Genomic DNA, 12,218 nt, shown 5'->3' with positions numbered 1-12,218 from the left:
CTGATGGAACACACATTTTGCTTTCATAAAGCTGACACAGTTTTCATGATAATGTGCCTCTGATTCTGGAAAAGAATAAGAAAATTTGCTGTTGAAAAATTCATTACATTCTTTTCCCCCTTTAGATTATAGAATGAAATAGTGAAGGTTTTCTTGCAACATGCAACTTGGATGTACTTTACCTTTGAAGAGTGAAGGTGGAAAAGACCAAAGAAAGAAATCAATGAATCATTAATATCCTGATAGAAAATAGAAGCACTAGAAATAAAAATCAGAAAACAAATACAAATGGCAAACATGTATGTTATTACTAGTCAAGCAGTATAGGTGAAATCTATGCAATAACAAAGTTTTTGCCTATCCAAAAGTGTGATTCCCTCCCCCCGCCCCCAAAAGACAAAGTAGTTGGTAGTGGTAAGGGTGTAGTTAAATAGTCACTTACAAAATAGATGTTGGGAGTCCACATTTGTCAGTCTTTCTGGAGGCCAGGTGGGAAATACGCATCAAAAAGCTAGATATTAGTTTCCCAAGGATATATCCTAATGACATAATTGGAATGTGAGCACGGATTTATGGAAAACTATATTCATTGTGGCATTATTTATTATGGAAAGGAATTAGAAATAAAAGAGATATTGAGGAATTCCTGTTGTGGCTCAGTGGTAATGAATCCGATTAGTATCCACGAGGATGTGTGTTTGATCCCTGGCCTCACTCAGTAGGTTAAGGATCTGGCATTGCTGTGAGCTGTGGTATAAGTCGCAGACATGGGATTGGCTTGGATCCCATGTTGCTGTGGCTGTGGTGTAGGCTGGCACCTACAGCTCTCATTCGACCCCTAGCCTGAGAACTTCCTTATACTAAGGGTGAGGCCCTAAAAAGACAGAGAGAGTGATTGAAAGGTGGAAAATAGTTGTGTAAATTATGCTACATTTATATCATAAAATCCTATGTAACTTTTAAATATTTTTAAGAATATATGATGGCAAGGAAATTTTCATATGGAATTAAGTGAAAAAGGAAGATAATATAAATTATGGTCATAATTCTGTAAATAAAAACAAAAAGCAAAAAACAAATGCTACATCCTCCCCCACCTTCCCATACACTTACATACACATATATAAATTACTGGAAGGAAATATACTAACATACAAAAATAATTTGATTTTCTTTTTTATGACTTTGGTATTTTTGACATTTTTTAACAGTACAGATAGATTCCTCTATGAAGAATAAACTGGATACTAGTCAAATTCTTTTCTGCTGAGACACAACGGGAGCTCCCAGAACCTGCTTCTTATTGGGAGCACCAATGTGCCCAGACTCTCAAGTAAGTTGTATTTTTCAGTATTCTTTGAAGATAAGGAAGGCTTAATGAGAGATAAGCACAAATTGTTGGGTCAGATTTCCCAGGAATTTTTTTTCAATTTTTATTTTATTGTGATTGGAACATTTAACTTTAGATCAATCCTCTTAAAACACATTTCAAGTGTATAAGACGTTATTATTGACTACAGGTACAATGTTGTATAGTTGATCTCTAGGGCTTATTCATCTTACTTAACTGAAGCTTTATGCCTGTTGATCAATAACTCCCCATTTTCCCTTCCCTCCCAACCCCTTGCAACCATCATTCCAGTCTTTGATTTTCTATTTTATCTCATATAGATGGAATCATGTAGTAATTGTCTTTCTATATCTGTCTTAATTTCACTGAGCTTGATGTCCTCAAGGTCCATCCATGTTGTCACCTATTGCAGAATTTCCTTCTTTTTTTAAAGCTATTAAAAGATTAAATTTTTTCCCACTGGCTTAAATCCATGATTTTCTTGTTGTTCACATAACATGTCCATTTTTTTTTTATTGGAGTATAGTTGATTTACAGTGTTGTGTCAATTTCTGCTGTATAGCATAGTGACCCAGTTATACATATATACATATATTCTTTTTCTCATAATTTTTGAGGACTTATTTGAGCAAACATTGATTTGAATCAGGTAGTGTCAAAGTGAAGGTAGTTAGGGGCACTCCACCTGCAGAAACTATAGAGCAGATATGGAAGCAAAGCAAGGAAATTTTTTTATTAGCTTTAGCTTAATTAGTGCCTTATTTGGGAAAGTCTATTTGGCTATTTGTGACTGATGGGTCTTAAAGTTTTGAGTTCTTAAACTTGAGATATTTATATGAATTAACTCTGAATCAAGTTTCGTCTGTTTATGTAGGGTGCCAAGGCATTAAAGCCACGTCAGTCTAGTTCCTCTTTTTTTAAATTATGGTAACAAGCCAAATAGTATTTCCTTGTGTGTACATACCACATTTTTGCTTTATCCAATAACCTGTTGATGGACATTTATGTTTCCACATCTTAGTGATTAGGAATAGTGCTGCAATGAACCTGAAAGTGCTACTCTCTCTTTGAGATCTTGATTTCAGTTCTTTTGGATAAATACACAGAGGTGTGATTGCTGGTTCATATGCTAGCTCTATTTTTTTAAAAAATTTTTTATTGTGGAATAGTGGGTTTATGATGTTGTATTAGTTTCAGGTTTACAGCAAAGTGAATCAGTTATACAAATACATATATCCATGCTTTTTTCCCATATAAGTTATTATAGAATCTTGAGTAGACCTCCCTGTGCTATACAGTGTGTCGTTGTTATCTCTTTTGTGTTTAGTAGTGTGTATATGTTAATACCATTCTTCTAATTTACCCATCTTCCCCCACGGTTCCCCTTTGATAACCATAAGTTTGACTTTGAAATCTATGAGCTTATTTCTGTTTTATATATATGTTCTTTTGTATCATTTTAAAAATTAGATTCTACATATAAGTGATATGATACGACATTTGTCTTTTCCGTCTGACTTCACTTAGTATGATAATTTCTAGGTCCATCCATATTGCTGCAAATGGTATTTCATTCTTTTATATGGCTGAGTAATATTCCCTTGTATATGCATACCACATCTTCTTTATTCCTTTGTCGATGGACATTTAGATGCTTCCATATCTTGGCTATTGTCAATAGCATTGCACTGAAACCTATTTTTAGTTTTGTAGGGTGCTCCCTGGAACATCTGATAAGATTGGTGGAAGACCCTTGGCAATAAAGAAATATAGGTGCCCATCCATTCTAAATGTAATAGTCTGCTGCATCTCTTAAACCCATTACATTTACATTACATTTAGAATGGATAGGAAGTGAGGTCCTACTGTATAGTACAGGGAACTGTGTCCAATCTCCTGGGATAGGATATGATGGGGGATGATATGAGAAAAAGAATGTATATATATGTATGACTGGGTCATGGAGTGTGTTTGTGTATAGACTATGAGAGACAAAGTAGAGGGGAAATTGAGAACAAGTAATTTGGAAGGATGTTTAAATGTTCCAAATAATTAACTGTGGTGTGACTTCAACTGATATTTAATTTCTTCTTGGTGTTTTTCAGATTCTTTAACTTCTCTTTTTAGATAATGAAAAGATGTTGTTAAAATACTTTACATGGGCTGAAAATGGACCTGATTTCCCTGGCTCCCTGATTTATAGCAGCACTTAGCAGGAATTATATTTGCTATTTCATGTTTAATTTTAGAATGGATTTCACCTTTGGAAAATACTCCTTACAGTGTAGAAATATCAGTGGGCTCTTTTATGAGACAAGGGTTCAGATTTTCTTCTTCCTATTCAACAGCTACATGACCTCATATGAGTTTCTTTACTCTTGAAACTATTTGCTTAACAGTGAAAGAGCATGATAATTTCCACCCTATGGAGTAGTAGGAAGTATAATTGAATTGTATGCACATGCTATGAATTATTATGAAAATTTAAGGTTTTATTAGTTTTATTACTATCATCGTTACTTGTCCTGAAATTATGACAGTGTCAAGTTTCAGGGAAATAATTTTCCTTCCCAATTGGATATCTGGCTGCTAAAAATGATGAAAAGCCTTAATACAGGGTGCAAAAGAAAGCAAATAAAACTAAGGTCAAAAAAGGAATTGGATTTGTGAGCTGGAATTTAATATGTAATGCATGAAATGCCTTGCAGAGATGACTTAGAGCACTCAATAAAGGCCTGTTGGTTCGTTGATTTGATTTAGAATAGCAAAATCCATGAAAATAAACACTGACCCATCTACCCAGGAAGGGCTTTGCAAATCAAATAGCTTTTGGTCAACGGGCCTGATGACAATATGAGAAATTCAATTTACTCTACATCTATTTTCATATTTTGGATGGGAATATGCTGATTTTTTGTGGGAATAGGTAGCAGAAATTGAGTGTTTCAACTGCAAGTTGAAAGTATGAGTCACTTAAGTGAGCAAAGAAATAGAAGTTCTATCACTGCCTAGGAATAGGATGTGGGGTACAAATGGTGTACATGGGTGAGGTATAAATGGAATATGGTGAGCCCAGTTACATTTATTCTGGTCAAATATTCTAAAAAACTATTTCCAAGGCTCTATTTAAAGTATAGCAGGCTCTGTAACTCCTATAGCCCGGTAAAAAGACACAGAGCTCAATAAAAAGTGGGCAAAAGCCTTGAACAGAATTTCACTAAGGGTGATAATATGAAGGGTCAGTAAGCACATGAAAAAGTTTTCGGCATCATTAGTCAATGAGAAAAGGCAAACTAAACACCAATTTTAAATGTGTGAGCTGCTTCCTGCAACCTCTGATGTGGTTCCAGGGAATACTGCTATCCACCAGAAGGCTTACAATTTAAAACGCTGATTGTCTGTCCATATCATGTGTTGGTGAGGCTGTGGAAGGACTGAATTCTCTCATACGTTACCTGTGGAAATATGAAGTGGTACAAACACTTGGGGAAAGTGTTTCATTTTCTTACACAGTAAAACACACACCTACTTTTGTCCCAGCAATTATCCTTCTAGGTATTTACCAAGAAGGAATGAAAATGTGTATTCACCAAAGTGGATGTGAACCAACTCTGACTCAGAGTTATGTCCCAGCTTTGACTCTATGGGCGTTTCAGCTCTCCTTGTAAGATTGTATGAAATACTCCCTGGTGATGTGACTCTTACCTTAAAAGCTGTGAAAGATCTGCCCTCCCTGGTGCCAGCATGTGGAAGGGCTCCGATTGCAAATAGTCCAAAATATTTGGTAGCTCTTCAGGAAATGTCCTCTTTTCAGAGGAAAGCTGTCCCCCATCTCTTCCCTATCAGGACTCAAAGGGAACAAAGATAAAGGTGTGTTAGCCTATTTTAAAGTTGCCCTGATCTTGTGTCTGAATATATGAATAAATTCATTCACCAACAAGTATTTATTAAACACCTGCTGCATGATATAAGGCATGGTATTAAAAATTGGCTCTAAGGGAACACACAGCCATGAATAAAACACATTTTCTGTCCTCACAGGGATGACCATATGATTAGAATGCAGACAAAAATATGACAACATTGATATATGTGGTACAGGTGAGGTATACAAAAAAGGCCATGATTTAGAAGGACATGAGTGATGAACAATGAAGTCCTGATGTATAGCATGGGGAATTGTGTCCAATCACTTGTGATGGAACATGATGGAAGATAATGTGAGAAAAAGAATGCATATATATATATAAAACAGGGTCATATATATATATATTTATGCATATATATATATATATATAAACAGGGTCATATATATATTTATGCATATATATATATATCAATGCATATATATATATTTATATATATAAAACAGGGTCACTTTGCTGTACAGCATAAATCAACAGAACATTTTAAATCAACTATAATAAAATTATTTTGAAAAAGAAGGAAGTGAATGATTTGTTCTGGCTAGGAGAAGAGTGCATCCAGGAATTTATCATGAAAAACATGGTATAGGAGGTGTACCTTAAGACATGAATGGGTTTTACCTTGTACAGTTTGGAAAGAGCAGGTTGAGAGAAATGCATAGGAATACGCCATGGTAAATATTCTGGAATGATGAAAAAACAGATAAACTTGGATGGAAGATAACTGGAGCATGTTAGTAGGAGAATAGGTTCAGGTCAGGTGGCAAAAGCCTTGGTATGCTAGAATAAGATATTTGGAATCTATTTTGTGGACATTTAGGACTCCTCTTGATATTGGCAACATTCCAAAGGACAATTTACCTAGATTGGAATCAGTAAACTCTAGCCCATAGGTCAAATCTGGCCTGTGGCCTGTTTTTGTACAGCTTACGGCTAAGAATAATTTTTTACATTTTAAAAAAATTAATTTTGATCATTTTATTTTTTAATTAAAGTATAGTTGGTTCACAATGTTTCTTCAATTTCTGTTGTAGAGCAAAGTGACCTGATCACGCACAGTTTCCTATTGCTCTATTGGGCTCTATTGCTCATCCATTCCAAATATTACAATTTGCATTCAAAAACCCCATACTCCCTGTCCATCCCACTCCCTCCCCCTCTCCCTTGGCAACCAAAAGTCTGCTCTCCATGTCTGTGATCTGTTTCTGTTTTGTTGATAGGACCATCTGTGCCATATTTTAGATTCCACATGTGAATGATATCATATGGTATTTGCCTCTTTCTGACTTATTTGGCTTAGTATGAGAATCTCTAGTTCCATCCATGCTGCTTCAAATAGCATTTTTGTCTGTTTTTATGGATGAGTAGTATTTCATTGTGTATATATACCACATCTTCTTAACACCCATTCATCTGGCGATGGACATTTAGGTTGTTTCCATGTCTTGGCTCTTGTGAATAGTGCTGTGATGAACATAGGGGAGCATGTATCTTTTTGAATGAATGTTTTGTCTGGATATATGCCCAGAAGTGGGATTGCTAGATCACATGGTAGTTCTGTGTTTAGTTTTCTGAGGAACCTCCATACTGTTTTCCATAGTGGTTGTACCAATTTACATTCCCACCCACAGTATAGGAGGGTTCCCTTTTCTCCACACCCTCTCCAGCATTTGCTATTTGTTGACTTGTTAATGGTGGCCATTCTGACTGGCGTGAGGTGGTATCTCATTGTAGTTTTGATTTGCATTTCTCTAATAATTAGTGATGTTGAGCATTTTTTCATGTGCCTATGGGCCATCTACATGTCTTCTTTGGAGAAATGTCTATTTAGGTCTTCTGCCCATTTTTCAATTGGGTTGTTTCCGTTGTTTGTTTTTTGTTGAGTTGTATGAGTTGCTTATATATTTTGGAGATTAGGCCTTTGTCACATCATTTGCAAAGATTTTTTTCCCATTCTGTGGGTTGTCTTTTTTTTCTTTTAATGGATTCCTTTGCTGTGCAAAAGCTTTTGAATTAAGTCCCATTGGTTTATTTTTGTTTTTATTGACTTTATTCTAGCAGGCGGATCACATTATTTTTATGGCTGCACCCGCAGCCTATGGAAGTTCCCAGGCCAGGGACTGAATCCAAACCACGGCTACAACCTATGCAGGATCCTTTAACTCACCATGCTCGACTGGAGATCGAACCCACGACTCTACAGTGACTTGAAACGCTGCAGTTGGATTCTTAACCCACTGTGCCAACAGAGAAAACTCCATTTTTTTTACATTTTTAAATGGTTGAAAAAAAAATCAAAGGAAGAATAATATTTCATGACAAGTGAAAATTACTTGAAATTCACATTTCAGCATCCATAAATACAGTTTTATTGGAACACATTTCAGTGTCCATAAATGCAGTGACCATAAATATAGCCACACTAATTTATTTATGTATTGTCTATGGCTGTTTCATGCTATAACAGCAGAACCAAATAGTTGTGGCAGAGGCAACATGGCCCACAAAGCCTGAAATATTTATTATCTGGCTCTTTACTGAAGCAGTTTGCTAGCCCCTGGCCTAGATAATCAAAATCTGAAACCTGTTGAAGAACTTCATTTGTTTTTATTGATCACTTAAAATGAAAAAACCCCACAACTCTTTAGCTATCTGGCCCTTTCTATTTTCTACTCATTCACATTTCATGAGAACCCCAGCATACTGTATTAAAAACTCTTTACAGCCCAAATCATGACACTCCATGGTGCGCTTTTCCATAGATGAAAATTTCAAAAGGAAGGCCCTAAAAATAAGCCAAAGTGCACACCAATGCTGGACTAACTTCAGTACATGACATTGTAATCTGTGACACCAGTCATAAAACATATAGGCTGCATGACAGCAAACATATATGAGCACACACATGAATTCATCCAAGGGCAGGGTGGGTGAAGTGTGGTGTGGAGTGCTTTCCTCCTGGCTTTTGAGCATGGACTGTCTCTTTCCCAGCCAATGCCTGCAAAACTTAGTGGCCACCAGATACAGGGTATTATTTGAGAGGGTTATTTTACTCCTGGGAAATGAAGGGTTTGAACTAATAAGAGGCTGTGGGCAAATCACTGAGATGACTCTGTTATAAAATCAGGGAACAAATTTGCCACTTCTACTGGATTCCTACAGCATCTTAAGAAAAACCAGAGGGTGTTCCTTCTCTTCTGGATGGAAAAAAAATCAGAAAAAAACCTAAAACATCACTGAAAGGCCCTTAGGGCTAGGAATTTTCTTTTATTCTTTTCCCGTCCTGTCATACCTTGCAAGAACAACACTCTCACCATCATCATTATTATAGCCATTGTTTGCTGAGCAGAATAGAAGCTTTACATTGATGATGACTTTTAATCTGATCAACAGTCTTACAAACTGTGTATATCATAGACAAGGGAGCTAAAGCTTCGAAATCCAGCTGGCCTGACACAGCAGAACTGGTAAATGGCATGAGTGGATTTGAACTTTGGTATACCAATGCCACTGTCCATGCTGCCTTCTCAGCCTCTGTGAAAGAATACATAAAGATTAGTGAGTATTTTTAAACATTGATTTTTAAAACTGTGGTCAAACACAAGCACAAATGGCCAGCTTAACAGTTTTAAGTGTGTGGTTCAGTAGTCTTAGCTATATTCACAGTGTTCTCTTAAAAGTGAAATGCTGCACCCATTGGACAACAGCTCCCCATTTGTCCCTCTTGCCAGTCCCTGGCAATCACTATTCTACTTTCTGTTTCTATGAGTATGACTGCTTGAGATACCTCATGTAAGTGGAATCCCATGGTATTTGTATTTTGGTGAATCGCTTATTTCACTTAGCATTATGTCTTCAAAGTTCATCTCTGTTGTAACACATGACAAGATTTCATTCTTTTTAGAGGGTAATGTTCCATTGGATGTATCTACAGTGGCCAAACGTACCAAAACAGAAAGTGGAATAGTAACAGTAGGATAGTTAACAATACTGAACTGTATACTATCTGTAAAACGTGTGTGTGTGCTACCAAAATTTAAATTTTTTATTAAAACAGCACTCCCTAATCTTTATTTATGTCATCACAAGGCTGTGCGCTGTAGTGGGAAGACAACTTAGACTGGCATTGGTTGACCAAGGTTCAAATCCAGCTGTGCCATTTACCAGCTCTGACATGTCAGGCAAGTTGAGGTTTGAAGCTTCAGCTTCCTCTATGATATACTCAGCTTCTAAGACCATTGATACTACATTTTCTTTATCCATTTATCCATCGATGGACATGTGGGTTACTTCTGTCTCTTGGCTTTTGAACATGGGTATGCAAATATCTCTTCGAGATTCTGCTTTCAATTCTTTTGGATATACATCCAGGAATGGGATTGCTGGATCATGTGGTAGTTCCATTTTTAGTTTTTGTGAAAACTCCATACAGTTTTACATAGCAGTTGCACCATTTTACATTTCCTCTTGGTGAGCATTTTTCAATGTAGTAAGCCTGGACGTTTTCATTGCCTCTGGATAGATTAACAATATAGTGATTCTAAAAACCCCATATGGGAGTGCCCTGGTTTCCTAGAAGGATAAGGATCTGGTGTTGTCACTGCTATGGCATGGGAACTTGTCTGGGAACTTCTGCATGCTCTAGGTGCAGCCAAAAAGTAAAAAGGTTAAATAAATAAAATACATAATAAAAATAAAAAAACCCAGTCAACACTAATCTGGATTAATTAAAAGAAAAGGCCCTTCAGAACCAATAGAATATATGAATCATAGGCTATTTTAAAATAAATGCCTTTTGTTTCATGCATTTATTTAGAAACAAAATAAAACAAATATATTTGCCATGTCACGTAGCAAAGGCTCTTCGGGGCTCTATTTAAGGAACAGAGAAAAATGGCATAGAAGTAGAAATAAATCTTTAAATATGAATAAAGTCTATAGTAAGTATCTAATATTAATTGTCTCCAATCAATGTAGAGTTTATTCAAAAGCGGCAAACTTTGGCCCCAGTCTTTGATCATTCACCAGTGACACTAAATCAATGAAATCTGAAACTGAGACTATTATACATTTAAATGTCTCCTATATAAAATTCAAGCAGTGTGTCTAAAATTAATTCTTGACCTACCCTAGTATGGCCATCTTAGCATTGATTATGTGTTAGCAGGAGTCATCTTTTTCATTTCTGAATTGACATTTTTATTCATTTTTAAGTAACCATTCTTATCTTGCCAATTTGGTCGATGGATCTTTATCACCATGTAGATTTGTAGGCTCTTAAGAGCCCTCCACAAATTATGTCAGCACTCCATCCTCCACTGACAGTGCATTTGCTCCCCATTACTCACTGTATTGTTAATAGCTGTGTGGACTCTTTGGGAGGTATATATGTAGCTATTATTTTTTCTATGTAAGTAAGGTTTGAAAGTCTTCTCTCTCTCTCTCTCTCTTTCTCTCTCTCTCTCTCTTTTTGTCTTTTTAGGGCCGCACTCGCAGCATATAGAGGTTCCCAGGCTAGGAGTCAAATCAGAGCTACAGCTGCTGGCCTACACCACAGCCACGGCAATGCCAGATCCAAGCCACATTTGCAACCTACATCACAGCTTGCTCCAGCGCCAGATCCTCAACCCACTGAAGGAGGCCAGGGATTGGACCTGCATCCTCATAGATGCTAGTCAGATTCATTTCCACTGAACCACTACAGGGACTCCCAGGGTTGAAAATATTTTACATGGATGGTAGGGAATAGTAAGAGGGCAGAATATTGGGAATAATGTAGCTTTTTGTTTGCTTGAAAACCGTTAAGTCCCTCCTCATCACCCAACAACTTTGCATGAGTGAAGATGAAAAGGGATACTGAAGTTAATTTTGTTTTCTCAGAGCTACTTAGCCTGGAAGTTAGAATCTTAATAATTGAGGAAGGGCAGACCAGCTTTGAGCAACTGCGTTGGCCCAGATAACACTGGACACAGGATTAGCAGTTCAAAAGCTGAAGGGCTGTGTTCCCTACCTTGACAGAAATTCACTGTCAAGGTGCCATATGATTTTCTGACCTTCTGAGCAGACAAAGGGCTCAAAGCTATAGCTCTAGCCTCATGGGAAGCTTTTAAGGTGTGAAGAAATTAACACAGACTGTGAAATTTATTCTACATGAGAGACATCACTGGACTAGGGATCCAGAAACCTGAGTTCGTACCCTGACTCTTCCCCAACTGGCTAAATGACACTGAACAGCTCCATTCTCTGAGTCATTTACTATCTGGAAAAGGAGGACAAGCTTAGAATTTAGTCTTGCTTCTCAAACTGTATGGGTAAAGGCTTGGGTGGTTTATTTCCAATTCATCATCAATGGATACTTTTGTTAAATACATACAGTAAGAATGAATTACTGAAAATAATCATGTGCTTGGATGTTGACAATGTCTAATTGCAGTACAGGTTTCTAAAGGCTTACTGTCAATTTCTCTACCTATTTCATTGTGGACTCGTGGTGAACATTTGCTTTCAATGGACGCTGGTCATCAGAACGCATTTTAAGTGGCATTGGTTTAGAGCAGGTGTGGCTGTGTACCATTTGCTTACAGTGCCACAATGGCAGAGTTGAGTTGTTGTGGCCAAGACTCTGTGGCATCGAAAACATGTACTATCTGGCTCTTTATGAAAAAAATTTGTCCACCCTGGGTTCAGAGAGGACAGAAAATAAAGGAGCTGAATTAATTTTCTTAGGTTCTTTCAAGCACAAAGAAATAATAATTCTGCCAAGATACTTGGTAACAGGGAAAATTGGCTGTCTGACCCTGAAAGACAAATAGCCAGAAAACGCTCTCCCTTCTGGTAAATTAGATCAGTATGTCCTATAAAGACATGCTGTTCCAAAAGAAAATATTTCAGTTTTTGTTCATCCCTCTATAGTTCTAATATCCCAGGGTATTGCACCTATG

At 36.9% G+C, this 12,218-nt stretch overlaps 1 long non-coding RNA gene across 2 annotated transcripts in view; it reads left to right on the top strand.

Moving 5' to 3' along the window:
- The window catches only part of LOC110257731, a 124,919-nt gene that overhangs the window by 67,136 nt on the left and 45,565 nt on the right, over positions 1–12,218 (top strand). For both annotated transcript variants that reach the window (XR_002340661.1, XR_002340660.1), the window contains one exon: positions 1,212–1,333. This is a non-coding gene — a long non-coding RNA (uncharacterized LOC110257731). The remainder of the gene's footprint in view (positions 1–1,211; positions 1,334–12,218) is intronic.

The sequence above is a fragment of the Sus scrofa genome, chromosome X (assembly GCF_000003025.6).
Source record: "Sus scrofa isolate TJ Tabasco breed Duroc chromosome X, Sscrofa11.1, whole genome shotgun sequence".
NCBI lineage: Eukaryota > Metazoa > Chordata > Mammalia > Artiodactyla > Suidae > Sus > Sus scrofa.
This window is presented reverse-complemented; position numbering and strand designations above follow the sequence as displayed.